The sequence below is a fragment of the Physeter macrocephalus genome, chromosome 12, assembly GCF_002837175.3.
Source record: "Physeter macrocephalus isolate SW-GA chromosome 12, ASM283717v5, whole genome shotgun sequence".
NCBI classification, from domain to species: Eukaryota; Metazoa; Chordata; class Mammalia; order Artiodactyla; family Physeteridae; genus Physeter; species Physeter macrocephalus.
In genome coordinates this window covers 55,381,478-55,401,205 of record NC_041225.1, presented here as the reverse complement: position 1 = coordinate 55,401,205, position 19,728 = coordinate 55,381,478, and the positions used below count along the sequence as shown (strand labels likewise).

At 43.0% G+C, this 19,728-nt stretch overlaps 1 long non-coding RNA gene across 1 annotated transcript in view; it reads left to right on the top strand.

Moving 5' to 3' along the window:
• The first annotated feature begins 416 nt into the window (after positions 1–416).
• Positions 417–19,728, top strand: part of LOC129392640 (uncharacterized) — a 126,535-nt gene continuing 107,223 nt past the window's right edge. The window contains exons 1-2 of the long non-coding RNA XR_008618878.1: positions 417–738; positions 6,658–8,299. This is a non-coding gene — a long non-coding RNA (uncharacterized lncRNA). The remainder of the gene's footprint in view (positions 739–6,657; positions 8,300–19,728) is intronic.

Genomic DNA, 19,728 nt, shown 5'->3' with positions numbered 1-19,728 from the left:
GATGTTTGGGAATCTAGAGCCCCCCAGGCTATGTTTTCAGTCACGCAGAGAAAATCCATCTTCACTGGAGTAATATAGCTGAGTAGCGGTAAGGAGAGAGGGGAGGCAGAGAGAGAGGTGTCTTCATGGCGTCGAGGCCCAATTCTAGGCACTGAGAGCCCAGACATGTGTTTGGATGCTCCAGGATCTTTACAACGAAGTCGCATCTTTTTTGTTTGTTTGTTTGTTTTTGCGGTACGCGGGCCTCTCACTGTTGTGGCCTCTCCCGTTGCGGAGCACAGGCTCCGGACGCGCAGGCTCAGTGGCCATGGCTCACGGGCCCAGCCGCTCCGCAGCATGTGGGATCCTCCCGGACGGGGGCACGAACCCGTGTCCCCCGCATCGGCAGGCGGATTCTCAACCACTGCGCCACCAGGGAAGCCCGAAGCCGCATCTTAATTAAGCTTGTTTGTACTGGGCTTCTACCACTCTCAAGAGAGAACATTCTAACGCTTTCATCAATGTGCCCATCTTCTACAGCTTTCCATAAACACCATTCCTGCACGGGCAAGAGAAGGCTGCCTGCTGGCCTGGCTTTAGAGTCTCTGAGGGCACACCGTAGGTGGGCTCCGAGATGTCAGGGGCCCCAGCTGGTCAAGATGGAAGGGAGATAAAATCAAAACACCTTGGCTCCATAGATGCGAAAGCAGAGGGCTTTTCTTCCTGGGGTTTCATCCGTTTTGCTCATTGGGTTTTCTGGTAAGATTCTTTTGAAGAAAGGGCTCTGCTGCTAGAATAGTTTTAGGTTCACCCTCTTAGAGGATCTTTACCTGCCTCTCCAGGGCTAATGTTCTTTATGGTTTCACTTTCCTAGTCCCCTGGCCTGGACATGATTCACGTTAGAGGCCTAAGAGCTTGCTATGTTCACGGGCGGGGTAGGCCCAGGCCCAGGGGATGCGGAGGGAGGTGGTCACGTGGCTGGGGACAGGACCGAGCTCCCACCCAGGCCCTCCCAGCGGCGTCCATTTCTGTCCCGACTCTGCAGGCCCCCGCTGAGATAAGCCTGGAGTAAGTCAGTCTTGTGGAGTTTCCGCCTCAGCTGGCCATTCTCATCCTTGGATGCTCCATCCCAGTCGGAAGGGTATGTGTGGGCGTTCCGGGTGGTCTGCGATTCCGGACTCCTGGAACAGTCCGGCGGGAAGGTGGCCGCTGGCCAGCCCAGGTGCCCTGAGGCCCCCGCAAGCCGGAGAGCCTGCTGTGAGTGTGGCAGGATGTCAGGCCGGAGGGGGAGGCCAGAGGACAGAGGGAAGCATGTGGGGTGGAGAATAATAAACTCCTTCATGGCTCTGAAGGCTCGCCGAGACTGATGTTCAATTATAAATAATCCCAGGATTTGTTCAAAGCTCAGCAGCAGCCCTGAGTGCCCTACAGCTGGGCAGAGCAGCCCACGTGACTTTTCAGATCTCAGGGGTGTGACAACCTCCCTGATGGCCTTTGCAGTGATGCCAGGGGGGCGTCGGGGGGAGTGGGTGGGTGCGTTTGAGAACACAACTGAGAGACATTTATCGAACTGAAATCGAAGTTCCCACCACGCATGTTTACTGAGTTTTTGTGCAGGTATGTTAAAGAACTCTGCGCTTGCAGTGGAGAACTTTTAATTTGTACAGCTAATCTTTTTTTTTAATTTTATTTTATCTTTTTTATATTTATTTTTTAAACATCTTTATTGGAGTATAATTGCTTTACAATGGTGTGTTACTTTCTGCTGTATAACAAAGTGAATCAGCTATGCATATACATATATCCCCATATCTCCTCCCTGTTGCATCTCCCTCCCACCCTCCCTATCCCACCCCTCTAGGTGGTCACAGAGCACCGAGCTGATCTCCCCGTGCTATGCAGCTGCTTCCCACTAGCTATCTATTTTACATTTGGTAGTGTACAGCTAGTCTTTATTGAGCACCTACATACATATTCTGAGCTAGGCATTGGGGTGGACGGGGAGGCATAGAAAAATATGTCCTTGTTCCTGAGTGGGAGAAGCAAAGATGAGGCGAAGATAATTGCTAGAATCCTGGCCTTGCTCAGATGCTCTAGGATGGTTCTGGGAGCAATGAGGGAGGCCTGGAGGGGCCATTGCATTTGAACTGGTTCTTTTTTTTTTTTTTTTGGCCATGCTGGGCGGCTTTCGGGATATTAGTTCCCCAACCAGGATCGAACCTGGGCCCCCTTCAGTGAAAGCGCCGAGTCCTAATTACTGGACAGCCAGGGACTTCCCTTGAACTGGTTCTTGCAAGAGCATGCGGAGAACTGGGCGGGAGGACTGAATTCTGAGTCCTGGTGAGGAAGCTCAGGAAGTGAATGAGAATCCTGAAGTCCAGCACACAGGAGCCGGTGGACAGAAAGAGCCCGACCAAAGCAAAGGGTCTGGTGGGAGGGCTGCGTGGGAGAGGTGCGATCCAGGCAGGGCCAGAGGGTCAGGGGTGGAGCCTGAAGCTATCCCCACAGCATGGAAGCCAGAGGCTGTGAGCTTGTTTGTAAACCCTGTGGCTGGTGGTGGCTGGAAAGGACGTTCCCCAAAAAAGTATGAGCAGCCTGAAAGCTGAGAGAGGGTGTGGTGGCCCCTGAGGAGGCCCCTTTCCCTTCTACACAACCCCTGTCCGAATCGGTCTTGTCACTGCATGCTAGCCATGGCCTGGGCCAAAACGTTTTGAAAGAAATAGTTTTCAGGCAACATCAAGAAATCCCAGAAAACATATCATTCGAAGAAAATGTACTTCTAGAGTTTTAATGAAGGTGGAGGGAAGGCCGGGTGGAGTTCAAAATCATGTTTCCGCCCAAAGGAATGAAATGGTACATGGTGTCCTTTCAAACATTGCTGTGTTTTGGGAATGACGTGGGCTCTAGGGATGTAGGGGAGGGTAAAAATATCTCACTGTAATTTGAGAAAAAGTGTCCATTTTTTTCTTATTCCCTGTAGAAGTGAAAACAAAATGTGTGTGTGTGTGTGTGTGTGTGTGTGTGTGTGTGTATGTGGTGCCGGCTGGAATATCATATGACATGACATCTGATAAAAGACTCCTGTTACATGTGTTATTCAATCAGTTGCCAGCAAAGTAATTGTTAAATCTTTCAAAATCAGCATTTCCAAACCTCACAACAAGGATTTTACCAGAAAAACAGGAAAAGACATCACATCTTTCCCAATTCAGTCCTCCTACCACTTTCTTCATTCCCCTACTGTTTTTTCTTCATAGAAAAGAAGACATTTGTCCAAGGGAGGAAGATTCAGGACACTGCATCAGGACTCCCTGTTCTCCCCTAAACCCCACCTTGAACAATTCATTTCCCAAACTTTTTTTTAAGTATCCATTTTATTTTATTTAAAAAATTTATTGATAACTAGTGGGAAGCAGCCACATAGCACAGGGAGATCAGCTCGGTGCTTTGTGACCACCTAGAGGGTTGGGATAGGGAGGGTGGGAGGGAGATGCAAGAGGGAGGAGATATGGGGATATATGTATATGCCTAGCTGATTCACTTTGTTATACAGCAGAAACTAACACACCATTGTAAAGCAATTATACTCCAATAAAGATGTTAAAAAAATTTATTGGAGTATAGTTGATTTACAATGTTGTGTTAGTTTCTGCTGTACAGCAAAGTGAAGCAGTTATAAATATACATATATCCACTCTTTTTTAAGCTTCTTTTCCCATATAGTTCTTTACAGAGTATTGAGAAGAGTTCCTTGTGCTATACAGCATTTCCCAAACTTTTAAAAGCCTTAGGGACTTACTAGAAGCCTAACATTCTCAAGAACAGAACACATGTCTGTTGAAAGTCCCCAGGTGCCCAGGGCTGGCGGGACACAATTGGTGGTGTAAGATATTGTCTGGCCGTTAAATGTGTGGGAGTGATGCCTAGCAGGGGAATCAAGGATGGTCAGAATGTGGCCAAAATATGCAGAGCTGCAAAGAATGCTGGGAGCTTGGCTCCACTGCCCTTGAACCCTGGAGACAAGGCTGGCTCTGGGAACCCTTGGATCATCATGGGAGCCGGTGGGCGCCAGGAAATCTGGACAAGGACAGATCGGGAGATGTGGGTCCCTCTGGATTTAGCGTGTTTCAATAAACCCCTAGCTCACTCCTCAAGGTCTGAAGATGGATGAAGTTCCTCCCAACCTACCCTTCCCTTTACATTTCCTGAGCAAGATGTCGCTTCACTTCTCTGGGCCTCATCTTCCTTGTCCAGTGAAGGGATTGAGCTAGATAATCTGTAGGGTCTTTTCAGCACTAACCTGTGCAGGGCTGGCCACCTAATTTGTTGGGCCAAGTGCCAAGTGAAAATGCAAGACCCTTGTTCAAAAATCAGGGGAAAAGTGCCATTAAAGGTCCTAAAATATAAAGCTTTTCCTTTCTCCTGTGTTCTCTTTCGACTTATGATTTTTTTATTTACTAGTTAATGTTTTTGTAAGTAAAGTTAAAATTTAATATTATTAGCGTGAATTTTACCATTCATCCTTATATTGTGCAATGCCTGTTTTAAGTTATTAAATATAAGAGCATTTAACTTATATGCACAATCACTGAAATTACACAATTCATATTTTGTAGCTCACGCATGCAGATATATTTGGTCTTTACCAGAACGGTAGAAACACTGCACACAATGAGCTCAGCTCTTTTCACTTTACTTCTTCTTTTTTTTAAAATAAATTTATTTATCTATCTATTTATTTATTTATTTTTGGCTGCATTGGGTCTTCGTTGCTGCACGCGGGCATTCTCTAGTTGTGGCGAGCAGGGACTACTCTTTGTTGCGGTGCGTGGGCTTCTCATTGCAGTGGCTTCCTTTGTTGTGGAACACGGGCTCTAGGCACGTGGACTTCAGTAATTGTGGCTCACGGGCCCTAGAGTGCAGGCTCAGTAGTTGTGGCACACGGGCTTAGTTGCTCTGTGGCTTGTGGGATCTTCCCGGACCAGGGCTCGAACCCGTGTCCCCTGCATTGGCAGGTGGATTCTTAACCATTGCGCCACCAGGGAAGTACCCCACTTTACTTCTGATATGCACACATTCTACCTACACTCTCAACTTCCTGATGAGTAAGGAAGGACTGAAAGGAAAAGAACTATGGAAGTGCCTTATCTCTCCCCTTCCTTCCATGTCACCATTTTCCGTGTAAATGGTGGACTAACACAGGCAAGTAACATATATAAGAAAGAAAAAATCTAATACAGGAAAATATCACCTGCTTCTATAAAAAGAAATTTAAAAGGAACCACCATAACATCTTGGAATGTACAAAGATATTATAAGAGGAAAGAAGGAAAGGAACAGGAAAAACAAATATCAAGGAAAGTACAAGCTCCAGAAAAATGTTACAGTCTAGCTGATAAAATCATGACATTAAAACAACATTACACACTCATTAGAATGGCCAAAATTCAAAACACTGACAGTACAGAATCCTGACCAGGGTGTGGAGCAAAAGGAACTCTCATTCATTACTGATGGGAATGCAAAGTGGTACAGCCATGTTTTTTTTTTTTTGAAGTATAGTTGATCTACAATGTTGTGCTAATTTCTGCTCTACAGCAAAGTGACTCAGTTAGGTACAGCCACTTTGGAAGACAGTTTGGCAGTTTCACACGATTCAGCAATTGTGCTCCTTGGTATTTACCCAAATGAGTTGAAAATGCATGTCTACACAAAAACCTGCACACTGATGTTTATAGAAGATTTTTTCATAATTGCCAAAACTTGGGAGCAATGAAGACATCCTTCAGTAGGTGAATGGATGTGGTACATCCCAACAATGGAATGTTATTCAGTGCTAAAAGGAAATGGACAATTAAGCTATGAAGAGATTTAGAGGAACCTTAAATGCATATTATTACTTAGTGAAAGAAGTCAATCTGCAAAGGCTACATATTGTATGATTCCAACTATGATATTCTGGAAAATGCAGAACTATGGTGAGAGTAAAAAATAGATCTGTGGTTGCCAGGGGCTAGTGAGGAGGGAGGGATAAATAGATGGAGCACAGTGGATTTCTAGGGTGGTGGAACTATTCTGTGTGATACTATTATGGTGGATACATGCCATCCTTCATTTGTCAAAACACATAGAATGTACGACACCAACAGTGACCCCTAATGTACACTAAGGACGTTGAGTGATAATGATGCGTTGGGGTGGGTTCATCAACTGTAACAAATGTACCACTCTGGTTGGGGATGTTGACAGTGGGGAGGCCACGCATGTGTGAGTGCAGGGGGTATAAGGGAACTCTCTGTACTTTCCACTCGATTTTGCTGTGGACCTAAAACTTCTCTAAAAAAATAGAGTCTATTTTAAACAATTATGACAAAACATTTTGGAATTAATTTCAAGAGTAATCAAGAGTCCAAGGTAGAGATACAAAAGATCGGGGGAAATATGCTGCAATGACAAAAGTTGCTGAAATGTAAACAGGTATAAGTGACCAAATAAAATTCACGGGAAGTTAGAGCCTTTAAGAGCCTTTGCTGAGTTAGACAAGGAGGCTGCCAAGTCCCCACAAACGAGGATCCTGGCTCAGCCTTCTGGTGATAGGAAAGGTCTGGAAAAACCAGGGGAGGAAGAATAATGATACTTGAATTAGGCTGATTTGCTTTTGGATTCTTGCATCCACAGTGAAAACAAGGCCACGTCAGTCTCCTGGAAGATAAGCGATCTTGTGGAGGAGACCCGAGGGACTCCAGTTACCAGCCAGTCAACCATCCAGCTTCTTGCCTAACCAACCCAGAGCTGACCACCAATGTACAACATAACTTAGCCAACACTGCGAAACCATCCTAAATTGTTTATGCACAGAATTTTAAGCTTAACGTGTTTCTGTTATCTTAACACTCTGTATTTCGGGGCAGTTTATTCCACAGCAAGAGTAACTGATTCAACTCTGCAACTGCGGACTTCTTATCAAAACTCACATGGCTTCAGCCTTTTCATCTGTAATGTGTGGATAAAATCAATTTGGGGTTGTAATCATATTAACAAATGAACGTTTAAAACATATAGAACAGAGTAGGGTTCCAACAATATTTTAAGTGAATGAATAAAAGGTGCGTATTCAATAAACCTTTCCCCCACCAAAAAAGTATAATGATGATGATACCTGAGGGGATTTTCACCACTCAGACTTCTGGGACTGGGGAAACCCGAGGTTCAGGGAAGCCATCAGTGAAGTAAGATGGAAACCGCTTGCCTTGCCAGGAGCTTACATGCCTGGGATCAGCCAGGCTGTTATTGCAGATCTAATGGAAGAGAAAGTGCTTCCACTCCTCATTCCGCAGCCAAACCACAGACCCTGGCAACTCCTCGCCTCTGAGGCAACAAAGACACATTCACAGGGCTTGGCTTCTTTCTTCTGAAATCCACACCTCAACCTACAGAAGTCAGTCACGCGAGGCTGGCCTGCTGGGACCAGCTGGGAAATCCATCCATGGCTACTGCTGAGATCTCTGGCCTCCCTTCCCTCAGATGCCTCCTCCCGTGTGCCCACACATGTGAGTTCTGGGAATGCCTGCTAATGACAGGACTGAGAGTTTCTTCTGTTTTGCTTCCAGGAATTTTTTTTTTTTGGTTTGAAGCTCTTGAACCAGGAGAGAGAATTACCTTTTACCACTTGAGAGACACCTTGTGGACAATCCATCAAGAGTTCCGTAATAACCAGTGAACAGATATTTTGAGAGTCAACAAATTGTCAGGCCTTGTTTCAGGTCTTAGAGAGGCAAAGATAAAGAAGATTAGAGCTTCCTTTTCTTTTTATTATCCATCAGACCAAAGGAATGGCCTGGGGGCTTGGTGCAAGGCAGGAAGTGTCAGAAGAGCTGGATGTGGCTCCTGCCTGTGCTAGGTGATCACGGAACAGTCGCCTATGGTTGCTGAGCCTCCGTTTCCTCATCTGTAAAGTTAGTGATGGGCCTAGATGACCTCGCTGCCCTGTCCACCTCTAATGTTAGATGTTGGCAAGCCTGTGGGCACCAGCAAAATCATCAGTTACTGGAAGAATCTTGTTTCCGTGTTCTCAGAAAAGCCTGGCCACCTGATTTTTCCTTTTATAATTATTATGTCATAGTTGATATTGGCAAAAGAATGTAACTATCACACAGGTAATGATGAACGAGAACAGCAACAGGAAGATCTGTGGGCCTTAGAGTTCACAGCCAATACCATTGCTTCAGCTTGTGGGCTCCTTTCCTGTACCACGCCCTGCCTACCCCAAGGAGTGACCAGCGTTCTGAATTTTATTTCTATAAACCCCTGGTTTTAAAAAGTAAGTAAGCCCATATGTATACAACATCAAATAATATACTATTTAATTTTGCTTGCTTTATAAAAATGGTATCATACTATACCATATCCAGTCTTCTTTTCACTTGCTTTTTTTCACTCAGTATTAATGTTTCTAAGGTGCGTCCATATGGCAAGGAGTTCATTATTTTCTCTATGGTGTGTAACATTTTATTGCACAAGTATGAATAAATAATTGTTCTCATTCTCCAGCTACTTTGGACAAGGGTTGTCTGGTTGTTATTACAATGTTGCTGTGAATGTTCCTATACATAAATGCTGTGCAAAAGCTTCTCTAGAGTTTATACTGAGAAAGAAGTAGAATCAAATGAACCTTAGGCACGTGTGCAAGAGTTTCTCTAGGGTAGAATTACTAGGCTGTAAAGTATGTGAACGTTCAATTTATGTTTTCCAAAGGAGTTGGTCTAGTTTAGACTCCTGTCAACAGTGTATAAAAATTCCGATTGACTCACACCCTCTCCAAGATTTTGACAGTGTCCGACTTAATTTTTGCCAATCCAGTGGGCGAAACGTGGTATCTCACTGGTGTCTTAATTTGTCTCCCTGATTACTAATGAGATTGAGTGTTCTTTGATGTATTTATGGACGACTCAAGTTTACTACTCTGTGAACTACCTGTTCCTGTCTTTTGCCCATTTTTCTACTGGGCTGTTGGCTTTGTATTTATTCATTTAATTATTGGACTTTGAAGATTAAAAGAAATCCTCTTTACATATGTTTTATTGGTTATGCATATTGCAAATATCTTTTCCTGGTTTGTGGCTTTTCTGATCACTTTCATCACGGACCTATTGTGAAACAGAAGTTCTTAATTTGAAAGAGGCCAAATTTATAATTTTTTTTCTTTTGTAGTTTGTACTTTCATGTTTTGCTTACGAAATCTCTGCCACCGTGAGGTCCTAAAGATACTCTCCTACATTTTCTTCAAATATTTTAGAGTTTTGCCTTTTACAGCTGAGTCTGAAGGCCCACCAGGATTTGATTTTTCTGTATGGTATGAAGCAGGATCTGATTACAGGTTTTTGTTTTTTTTTTCCATATAGTAACCAGTGGATCCTGTACCATTTACTGAAGAACTCGTTGTTTCCTTAGTGATCTGCAGTGCCTTCTCCATCATATCTCAAGCACCCACCTCCATCTCCTCTTTCTGTCGCTGTTTCTGGGTTCTCTAGTCTATTCCAGTGAGCAGTTTGTCTATATCTGTGCCAGCAAACACTGTCTTCATTACTTCAGCTTTGTAATAAGTCTTGATATTCTTCTTCAGGAGTGCCTTGTTTACTCTTAGATCTTGGCTTCTCCACATAAATTTGAGAATTATTGGTCAAATTCCTCAACAATTCTATTTGACTTTTTTTTATAGGAATTGTATCCAATCATTAGATTAGTTTGGGGAGAAGTGCATATGTATGAGGTTTCCAGAAGATTATATTATGGTCCTTGAATAGCTGATGGTCTAGTGGGGAAGACAGACGCAGACACATTGGTATAATACCATGTGGTAAATATTATATAAACATGAAACAGAGGAGGAGCTAGGGAAAGTGTTATAGAGAAGATAACATATGTGAAGGCTCTCAGTGAACAAAGATTCTGTATTCTGTCTTCAGATGTAAAAAGTCTGTCTATCCCATTTTGTCAGACCCCCTCAGGAGATAACCCCCAAGGTTACCCTCATTGAAACCCTAGAAATTTTGTGATGGTTGCACAGTGGGATCAGTTTGCCCTGGACTTAAACCCAAACAAGTATGCCCCATCCATTCTTTTCTCTGTATCCAAACCTGGACATCAGCACATGGTATCTCTTTCAGTATTATGTTCACCCCACAGCCTACATGTTGGTTACCTTCATAGGTCTGACTTGTCTTTCCCAGAGAGACCTGCTTAGGGTCTCTTCAGTCTTTTTATGAAGCCAATTTGTTTTACAACTCAGTTTTACAAGTTCAACTTCCCATAGCTTTGCCTTCTAGACCATGCTTTCCTGGTGGTACTTCAAAGATCAATTAGTACAGAGCACGGAGTGCCTATTGCGGGGCTAGGAAGTTTCAGGGCATGCAGAGCCAAGGGATATGGGGTCAGGCAGACCTGGGTTTAAAGTCTTGGGTCTTTATTAGCTGGGTGACCTTGGGCCAACCATTTAATTTTCCTGATTGCGTGGTTCTTCGGGTATAAACAAAAGATGATAATTCTGGGTTCAGATAATATATTTAAAGGATCTTGTACATATAATATTTTAATCAAAGGAAGAACAAAAAAAAATGTTAGTTTCAAAAAACTAGAACAGAGCTGCGGTGCCGGGGCGAGGCGGAGGCGCTGACTATCCCCGTGGCGGCTGCGCTGGAGCCCGGGGAGCCCCAGACGGGGAAGGTAGAGTTAGGTCATGTGACGTTGGAGTAGGAGGATTTGTCTTGGTGACTTTAGGACGCTGGTTCCATTGTAGGTATAATTATGCAAAGCTACGAATCCAGGAAAGACTTGCCAGAGTCTTTATGAAGACTTATATGAAAGTACCCACCTTGATCCTGAAAGAAAACAAAACAACAGCGGCAGCAGCAGCAATTGAGCAGTCTTGAGCACAGAAAACCCAGATACAACTCACTTCTGTGTGAACAAAGCTGAGATCAACTATAGAAAGCATTTTATGTACCAATAAGGCTTCAATCAAGTAAAGTATGTGTAAGTTGTAGTCTTTTTTACACGTGTATGAATGTTTACAAACTTATTCTGGCCCTGTATCTATTGTCAGTATAGCACATAGTGGACTCGTACTTAAAATAAACCTCGTGTTTAACATGTTTAGAAAACAAACAAAAAAACAAACAAAAAAATCTAGAACAGAAGATGATAACTTGCTTCTGAGATAATTTTTTCCTCGGAGGAGCATATGAAGTAGTGGGAGGTAAGACCCTCCAAGAGCACATGTACTAAGGGAAGAGCACATGTACTAAGGGAAAAGCACATGCTAATAAGGTCCAAATCATCACGTTGACACTCTGCTTTGATCCAGAAAAGATCGAAGCTACCACATAAAACAGATAAATGAAAGCAAAGTAACAACTTAGAAGTGATGAAAAAGCAAAGCAGAATCAAGGGTGAGGCTTACAGTGAAGGTAGTAGGAGGAAGTGCAGAAAATGCACACCAGGGAGTCCGTTCCACACGCTTGCCTTAAGGGGGCACATAGTCCATGCTAAGCTTTCCAGTGGCTCCACCAATAGTCATAATGACGACTTGCAGAAAACTACAGGGAATGCCAAATACAGGAGAAGGATCAGCACGGAGACGGGCTGGATAGGGAAGGCGCCTTGACATCAATGAGGTTTGAGCCAGGTTTTGATGGACATCGGAGCTATGGATTCCAGAGGGAGCCACCCAAGCGAAGTATATAGGAGGAGAATAAAGAGGTCGTCCTGGGGCGTAGGGATCCTTCTCGCTGGTCTCAAGGTAGGGAAGGCAGGCGACTGAGGTCTTTAATACCAGCCTTTAGATTTCACACAAAAGAGAGCCCTAGCTCTCCCTGATGAGAAAATGACCTGATGGGAGTGGTATTTGGAGGAAATTACCCTGGCACCACACAGCTGCAATTTTCCCCTTTGCAAGTTATAATTCATCACGGGCATTTAGGAAAGCGCTGTCATGCATGTCTCTCCTGATATGGTTCACATCTGGCTCTGCCATTGGCAATACAGAGTATTTAGGAAGTCTGTGCAGCATTAGTGACTAATAACCTTTACTTTAAATACAGTGGAGCCGACCGCAAACTTAGAAATGGCACCCATTCCTCCAGAGTAATTTATTCCAGGTTCTCTATGTGACTGAGGAAATCCCTTGCTGTGGCTGCCTCTAGTAGTCTGGACACTGGCGTGAGTGTTGAAAACCAGAGAGGTTGAAACTAATCTTAGAAATAAGAGTAAACTGAGTGACTTTCACTTTCAGTTTGCTTTCCTTGCATGTATAAAGCTTTGAGAGTTTGAAATGGCTCTAGACTGAACAGCATTCTACGTAAAATAGTACAATCACCAGGATTTTCTTTTTAAAAGAAAGTTGTATTTTGTAGCATGTGGACATTATGATCACTTCAAATATTTGGATTTTAAATTTAGGCTTGAATTTTGGCTGAACAGATTTTTCCTCTGTATTTTGAGGGACTAAGGAGCTCCTTCAGTCCTTAGAAGAAATGAAATTAATAACTTCTTAGTTGTTCAATGACAGAAATCCGTAGAAGGTAGGAACTAGTACCATAGAGGGTAGGAAAATATCTGAGGGAGCACACACTTTCTCAGCCCAAGAAGAGCTCCGGGCAAAACTGTAGGCAATCTCTTCTTGACCCCAATTAGTTGTAATCCACATGCAATCCATCCTCTGGGACAGCTGTTATGAGGCTATGCAGGCTATGTGGGGAAAGCGTGTCCTTGCTAAACTTTTGAAGGAGAAGGGGAAAGAGCAAGGCTTTATTGCTCTGACAGTCACGCATTCATATAATCCAACTGGTTGTTTTCTTTGGAGGCCATTCCCAGCTGACTCTTGTGAAACAAGTTGAATTTGTTGAAGGGGGAGCAGTAAGATGAACCACAGACCCATCTTCCTTGATTTGTCCCTAACTCTCAGCTGGGAAGAGAATTTCATTTGTCAGTGACAGAAACCCTTGGGAAAGACAGTCCTGGTGAAAGGGTCTAGATTTTTAATTCTTCCACGCCTATGTGGACTGCTCAAGTTGGGATGGTCTCTGTAGGGAAATGTAAGTAAAATCTGGAAGGGAAACAGAAGGTGTAGAGTTTTGTTAAGTCAGTTTTTCTTAATGAAGTTCTTCCATTCACTTAACAAATATTTGAGAGTCTTCTGGGTACTAGCTGCTGTGCTTGGTGCTGAAGGTACTAGGGGATATAGTGACAAAGAAGATAAATCATGGCGCATGAATCACTGTTGTGAGGTATGGCAGAGTAACACTTCTCAAAGCGTGTAACAAATGATGACACCCATTCCGTAAAATTCTCTTGCCCCCACCCACACAAACAAAGTAGAGAGGGTGATTTTTTTCTCAAATAAATTTGGGAAATACTGTATACTCTGTTTTGGAGTTACATATTGTATCATAGAATAAAAAGGGCTTCGATAGGTTCTGCTCTCAATAATTGTGCTCTTCTTTGTTCGATCTAGCATTTATCAAAAGCATCTAACAATGGAAATCCACCTCCTGATACCTGGGGGACTAGTTTTCTGTGAAACACCCTTTGGAAAACACGGGTAGAGGAAACTCAGTGGAAATTAGCAAGTGTTAAAAACTCTCAGGATCACAAAGCTGGCTGTGGTTAGTGGTGGTCCAGGGTTGCTGCCACTGAGTGAAATCCACTGCAGAAGCCACTGGGCTTGTCCTCTGGGGCCACCAAAGACAATTCTGTGCAGTACCCAGGGCTCTCGCTGTGTATTTTCCCTGCAAGAAATGACCTTTCTCCACCCACCCACTGACCCCACTCCAATTCGTATGTTTTCACAATCCTGGCTCCAAATTCACCTTTGCCTGGGAGTATTCTGTAAAGTGGCATCTTTAGAATAAAATAAAAATTACTTTTATTATTTTATTTTCTTATTACAACCGCAAAGCATGCGTATCATAGAAACACTATGAAATGATATGAACCAGTAAAAGGAAATAAAGCCCATCCAGAAATAACTACTGTTAATGTCTTAGTGACCATCCTCTCAAAGTTCTCCTCCACCCCTGACACATACACACACACACACACACACACACACACACACACACACGTATCAAAAGTGGGATAATTTGACCTTGTTCACTTAGTACTCTACTGCGATGGGGCCGTCTTGTTCTCATTGTACTTGCCGTGCCTCACACAGAGAGTGACACTCTGTAAGTGTCCAATAAATATGTGATGAAAGAATGACCAATCCTAAGGTCTCTTCTAGCTCTGGACCCGTTTGATCTTTGTCATTCTTTTACTCTGTGAATCTTCCATACATCCTCAATTTACCCTGTACTGGTTTTTCAAAAATTAGGAGACTTCAGTTTTTAGAACAGTTTTCAATTTACACAGAAATTGGGCAGATAATACAGAGAGTCCCCATATGCAGTCCCTCCCCACCAAAACAGTTGCCCTATTATTAACATCTTGCATTAGTGTGGAACATTTGGTACTGTCAGTTTTTTTGGTTTTGTTTTGTTTTTAACCATTCTAATAGATGTGTATTAGTAGCTCACTGTTGTTTTAATTTGCAATTCCCTAATGATATATGATGTCATCTTTTGATGTACTTATTTAAAGTCTGTATTTTTATTTAGTGAGGGGTGTGTTCAGATATTTTGCCTATTTTTAAATTGGGTTGTTCATTTCTTATTGTTGAGTTTTATGTGTTCTTTGTATATCCAGTGATAATTTCACTGGATACAGAACTCTAGGTTGATGGCTTTTCCTTCAATACTTTAAATATTTCACTCCATTCTCTTCTTGCTTGCATGTATTCTGAAGAGAAGTCCAGTGTAATTTTTATCTTTGATCTTCTACAGATCAGGTTTCTTTTTTTCTTAAAAATTTTTTTTCTCTTTGGCTTTCTGTAGTTCGATATAGATTTTTGGGGTATTTATTCTCCTTGGTATTCTCTGAGCCTCTCTGGATCTGTGGTTTGGTGTCTGTCATTAATTGTCAGACTTTTTCAGCCATTATTACTTCAAATATATCTTCTGTTCCTTTCTCTCTTTCTTACTCTTCTAGTATTTCCACTTCACATTTGTTCTACCTTTTGTACTTGTTCCACAGTTCCTTGATATTCTGTTCCATTTAAAAAAATCATTCTTTCTCTTTGCATTTCTTTTTAGAGATGACATATCTTCCAGCTCACTGATTCCTTTTAGAGTTTCCATTGCTCTGTTTACATTACCCATCTGTTCTTGCATGTTGTCTCATTTTCCTTGAGAGTCCTTAACACATTAATCATAGCTGTTTTAAACTCCCTATCTGATAATTCCAGAAACTATGTTATGCCTGAGTCTCTTATGCTTCTTTTGTCTCTTCAGACTATGTTTTTCCTTGCTTTCTAGAATGTCATCTCCTTTTTTTGCTGAAAGCTGGACATGATATATTGGGTAAAGAAACTGAGATAATTAGGTTTTTAGCATGAACTGTGCTATGTTTAATGTCTTCTGCTGCTGTAGGTGACAGAGGCTCCATTTTCTTCTAGTTTCCTTGTTTATTTTTTTCCTTCTCGTGTTGTTTTTATGTCTCCCTAAACACTTCTTAAATAGAATCTGTGTCTTGCAGCTCTTGGTTGTATGCCACTGTAATTGTAGTGGAGCCCTGCTGGTGTAGTGATTGGATGTGGGTGGGGGGAGGTGTTTTATAATTTTATGATTAAATGTCAGGTTTTTAGTGGGCCTGAGTCCCTGGGCTGTGGTCTTCAGAAATGTTCCTTAGCCTTCTCCCTCTCCTTATATGAGACAAGAAGACTAGAGGGGGTTAGAGGTGGCTAATTTCCCTTTTCTTAGGTTGATTTCTTTTTTCAAAAAATTAATTTCTTTTTTATTTTTATTTATTTTTGGCTGCATTGGGTCTTCATCACTGCATGTGGGCTTTCTCTAGTTGTGTGTGGGGCTACTCTTTGTTGCAGCGCATGGGCTTCTCATTGTGGTGGCTTCTCTTGTTGCGGAGCATGGGCTCTAGGCACGTGGGCTTCAGTAGTTGTGGCACGTGGGCTCAGTAGTTGTGGCTCACGGGCTCTAGAGTGCAGGCTCAGTAGTTGTGGCGCATGGGCTTAGTTGCTGCATGGCATGTGGGATCTTCCCGGACCAGGGCTCGAGCCCATGTCCCCTGCATTGGCAGGCAGATTCTTAACTACTGCGTCATGAGGGAAGCCCTCTTAGGTCAGTTTCTGTTAGAGTACAGGTCTTACTTATGGAGAATGCTCTGGACTTACGTCACAAGGGTTACTTTTCCCCTGGTATAATTAAAAATGGTTACTTCCCTCCTCCCTCTGCTGGAAACAGGAGGGAATTGTCCTCCAATTTTCACTGTGCGAACCTGGTAAGAATCTTTGAGGTAAAAACCATGAAAAGGTAGCCTAACCTTCCCCCAAAATCTGCCCCCAACCCCCACCAGCGTTTTTAAATCTCAAATTGTCCACACTCAGACTCCATTAATTCTTTCAATGGGTGACTTATATAAAGTTATTTTAAGAAACAACCATTAAGGGACTTCTGTGGCGGTCCAGTGGTTGGGACTCCGTGCTTTCACTGCAGGGGGCATGGGTTCGATCGCTGTGGCCAAAAAAAAAAAAAAAAAAGAAAAATATGAAACAACCCTATGGGCAGTGGTGGGGTGCCATGGGCTTATGGGCAGATTTTCCTCTCTATTCCAAATCTATTTCAGCCCCATATTTACCAGATGAGAAAGCCAGACACAGTGAGACCATGGAGCTTCCCCAAGCTCACACAGCTTTGCAGAGGTCTATTAGGCATCAAGGTCTTCTAGCAACCAGTGCAGGCACATTTGACAGACCTGTGGTTTTCAAGCCATACTCTACAGAGCCTCTTTGGGGGACCCCATTGGTGGGGGCAGTGGGCTAGGGTGGGCATGAGGAGTAGGGTTGCTGATCAGGTGAGCTCTAGTCTCCTACTTGGTTTGAATCAAAGCATTTCTGGGTTTAAATTGACATATTGGGATTACACATATGCTTTCTTTGAAAAAAAAAAGTTTCTCTGCCAAAATCCATTGCCCTTAATTCCATGATTCTCAGATTGAAAAGACAGTAAACTGAACACTTTCCTCGACCTCAGCACCCAAAGTGCTGATTTATCTTTAGAAAAATGTCCATAATTCAAACAAAAAGTGATAACTCAGGCTGCCAAGCTCTTGTTGCTTTGGTGGTGTTTCTCTGCTGAGGAATGCACCCACAAGGTATCTGTTTCAACAATAATTGCCAGTGAACGAGTAAGAAATATTGCTCTTGGCCAAAATATAGTCTGTTGCTAGAAAACAATACAGCTAAAGCGTTTATGAAATTATCAGAAAACACTGTCACTTAAGAATAATATTGTACGGGATGTCCTTGTCCCCAGAAACACTCCCATCATCATCCAAGACTGTCTTTAGAAGCAAAAGTTGTTTCCCAACAAAATCTAGGTTTGTTCGCAATTTGTCTTAACAAGGAATGACGTAAGTTTACCAGACAAAAGAGTTCCATTTTTCGTTCCCTATGTTTAATCTGCACGGACAGAAAGCTGTAAATATCATAAGTGGTTGTTACCGGCTGGCTTTGGAGGGGCCCCGTTCGTTAAAGACCATGGTTCGCTGGTTTCTTGTGTGTCTTCCAAGGACCAAGATGCTTGCTCATCATCACTGTGAGGTCTGGCAAACAAAAGCCGGATTCCCAGGAGCCTGTGTGGAAGGATGATGTGACCTTTGACCTCCACTAGCAAGGCCGGGAGGGAAAGAGGCAAAGTCAGGCTCCGGTAACGTTTAATGACAGATCTTGTTAGGGTTAAGAAAATAGCTCTGGCGTCCAGCTGGGACTTCAGCTGGGGAGGTGCTCAGAGGGCCTTCAGAAACAGCCATGGGGCCCCATGAACAGCTGCCCCGGTGCCCGCTAAGCAGTCTTTCTGAGCCTGCTCCTGCTGAGAACCCCACCCCCAGTCAGTGTGAGTTGGGGGGAGAATCATTCACTTTTTTCCCTGTTGCCACCAGCAAGTATCACCCCTCTGGATGCTATGGTGAGGTTCTGACAGCAGCAAGGCACAGATCCTGGTTTTTCTCGTATAAAAATAAATATCTAGAAAGCGGCTGAGATTAGTGCCCTTATAAAAGAGACCCCAGAGAGCTTTCTAGCCTCTTCTACCACGTGAAGCTACAGTGAGAAGACAGCTGTTTATAACCCAGGAAATGGGCTCTCACTGGAACCAAACCATGCTGGCACCGTGATCTTGGAATTCCAGTCTCTAGAACTGTGAGAAATACATTTCTCTTGTGGATAATATGGCAAGTCTATGGTATTTTTGTTCTAGCAGCCCGAGCTGACTAAGACAACACCTTACATAAATGTAAGGAGCTTTCAGCGGGGTGTGATTAATGTTTAACTTGCAGGTTGAATGGTGTGAGATGAAGGTCTAGGATGTAGCACTACCCTGAAATAGTCAAACTTCCGATTGAGAGAATCATGCCATAAACAGAAGGCCTTCATTATCTTCACTTTAGAATAATTGCTCTCTGCCATCATATATGTTTTTGGCACTTCTGAATAGATATTAATGACCCCTCTTTTTCATGCAGAAAAAAGAAAGTGGCGTGGCATGCCCTAGACATCTCCAGATTTGGCACTAAGGTCCTCACTAATGCTTGCAGCAACTTGGCATTTTTCTGCCAAGATTTGAGCATCCCAAGACCTGGCATCTGCTGCCCCCTGGAGCAGATCCATGGCTCTTGATTCGTCCTTGGGTGCAGTGACTCTGGGAAATAAGGATGGCTCTGTGGAAATAAACGTAAAGGGAAGGGTAAAACTCCAGCAAAAGTTGAAAATGTAGTGAGGTGAACTGAAGATGTTCCAGTGGACCTGTGATTCCAGAGGAAGTGTGATATGGGAGCAGGCCTGTAGGTGTACATCCATTTTCTGATATTTGGGGATTCTTGAAGGTTTGGATATGTTATTCTCAGTATCAAGTGTTTGTTACAAAAAAGAGTGTGACATAAGAAATGCTTTTTAAGACAATTATTGATTCACATGCACTTGTAAGAAATAATACTGAGAGATCCCATGTGCCCTTTCCTCAGTTTCTCCCAAAGGTAACATCTTGAAAACTATAATGCAATCCTATTACCAGGACACTGACAGTGATACAGTCAAGATGCAGTACATTTCCCTCACCACGAGGATCCCTCTTGTTGCCCCTTTATAGCCACACACACTTCCCTCTCACCCTCACCCCCTCCTTAGTCCCAGGCAACCACTAATTTGTTCACCATTTCTATAATTTTGTAGTTTCAGAATGGTATATAAATGGAATCACACAGTATGTAACTTTTAGGGATTGGTTTTTTCCACTCAACATGACTCTCTGGAGATTCATCCAGGTTGTTGTGGGTATCAGTAGTGTATTCTTTTTTTATTGCTGAGTAGTATTCCGTCATATGGATGTACCACAGTTGTTGTTTTTTTTTAAAGCAGTCATCCATTGAAGGATATCTGAGTTGTTTCCAGTTTGGGGCTATTATGAATAAAGCTACTATAAACACTTGTATACAGGCCTTTGTGTGAACATAAGCCTTCATTTCTTTGGGATAAACACCCAAGAGTGCGATTGCTGCGGTTTATGATAGATTAGTTTTACAAGAAAACTAAGTGTTTAGTTTCTTAGAAACTGTCCAGTTGTTTTCCAGAGTGGCTGTACCATT